The 1,823-nt window shown below is 47.3% G+C and overlaps 1 protein-coding gene across 1 annotated transcript in view; it reads left to right on the top strand.

Annotated features, from left to right (window-relative positions):
• Positions 1-1,649: 1,649 nt before the first annotated feature.
• The window catches only part of RABGGTA (Rab geranylgeranyltransferase subunit alpha), a 7,394-nt gene continuing 7,220 nt past the window's right edge, over positions 1,650-1,823 (top strand). The window contains exon 1 of the mRNA XM_006144571.3: positions 1,650-1,801. The gene's annotated coding sequence lies outside the window, so the exon portion shown is untranslated. The remainder of the gene's footprint in view (positions 1,802-1,823) is intronic.

Raw genomic sequence — 1,823 nt, 5'->3', positions numbered from 1 at the left:
TTCATCTTAGAAGTTTATTAAAAATCTATTGAATAATCTGGGATATATGGAATCAGAGAGTAAGATCAAGAAAAAATGGTTAAACAGCAAAAATCAGGACCAGCCATCACATTCAGGCCCCCACCTCAGCGGTTTGAGACCTGTGTAAGAAGAAAGACGAACCTTTCACACTGCAGACTCCTGGTGGCCCCAGAGCACATCCTACTGAGTAACAGGAATGTCTGCTCTGTCCTGGTTTGAGTTTCTCACCCACAATGCAAGTCAACTATTTGTTGCTTTTCTTCTATATTTGTTAAATATTAATGTTTTACAAATAAGGGGCGAAGGAAGGAAAAGGAAAAAAGAAGTGGGAGAGGAATAGTGTCATCCACCACAATAAGAAACCTAAAGCCAATGTGTAGATGGGATGGATGGGAAACAATCAAACCTTTTGCTTTTGGAGACCTGGGGTATCTCTTGGATACTCACGTGCTACCCAATAGGCTTTTGTGTGTGCATGTATTTTATTTATTTATTTATTTATTTATTTATTTATTTATTTAATTTTAAAGCATGCAAGACAGCTGAGCCAGAGATACAATTTGGGTGTCATCAGCCTACACATAGTAATTAAAACCACGAGTATGGATGAAGTCACCCAGAGAAAGTATGAACTGGAAAGATTTGTGAGCCAAGGACAGACAGCTCTGGGGAGCTCCGACTCCAAGCAGCTGAAAGCTTAGATTTTTTAAAACGTTCTCCCAGTGGTGGGCAGCAGGTGGTGTAGTAGTTAAGAGTACTGTACTCCTATATTGCTGACAGCGGTTTGAGTCCCAGACCTGGTGGCTTGCTTTCTCATTTTCCCCTCTCTCTCTTTCACTCTGTCCTTCTCTGGTCAAACTAAAATTAATTATTTATTTAATTAATTAAGGGGAAAAAGTTCTCCCAGGAACAGTGTGTGCACTGAAAAGTGGATGAAGAAAGGGCCCTGAGGATCACCAACATTTTAGAGGAGGAGGTGAACAGATGAAGAGGCAAAGGTGCAGAAGAAGCCAAGATGGGGGTGTCACATATAAGAACTCAGAATCTTTTTTTTTTTTGGAGAGGTTTTCACTATAGGGCGCTTGGGCCCGCCAGATAGAGACATAGAGCTAGAAAGCGAGAAATCACCCCCCAGAGGGGATGGTCACGCCGCAATCCCCTCTCCTCCATACTCCTCTCGGGATCTTGAGCACTGCACGCACACGCGCCTGGCGTGAGTTTTAAGCCACCGGGTCCAGGATGCGAACCGCGGTCGACTATGTGGGAGTCCAGCGACATAGCCATTACTCTACTGCTGGTTCCCTTTTTTTTTTTTTTTGTTTTTGTTTTTTTTTTTTTTTAAACTCCGAATCTTCAAAAGCTGCAGAGGTTAGGGACGATAAGGACGGGAAACTCCACCCTTTAGATTTGACAATAAGGAGGTGGCCTGTGAGGCCAGAGTTAGGTCAGTGAGTAGTGAGGGTGTGGGCTTCCGACTGTTGAAGAAACTTCAACTAGATTGCAGTTGGCGCTGCTAACTGGAATTATCTACCCACCCAGCTCATTGCACACACGCGTCACCGTCGCGCATGTGCACTCGCACACACCAGAGATCTAACAAGTGGTGTTCGACGTTTCCCGACAGGGCCCCGCGCAGGCGCTTCTGGAGCCGCGTGCCCCTCCCCACACCTGCAGAGGGCGCAGCATTTCGGCGAGCCAGGGTGTAGCGCCGCTCTAGCCAGCGCCCAGGCTCGGTGGCCGGCGCCGCAGCTCCGCGTCCGTGCGCCTCCTCCCAGTGCAGGGGGGGTCGGCTGCCGGGGGCG

This window comes from Tupaia chinensis, unplaced genomic scaffold, assembly GCF_000334495.1.
Source record: "Tupaia chinensis unplaced genomic scaffold, TupChi_1.0 Scaffold000126_2, whole genome shotgun sequence".
Taxonomy (NCBI): domain Eukaryota; kingdom Metazoa; phylum Chordata; class Mammalia; order Scandentia; family Tupaiidae; genus Tupaia; species Tupaia belangeri.
The sequence above is the reverse complement of the archived record's forward strand: the minus strand, read 5'-3'. Positions and strand labels throughout refer to the sequence as shown.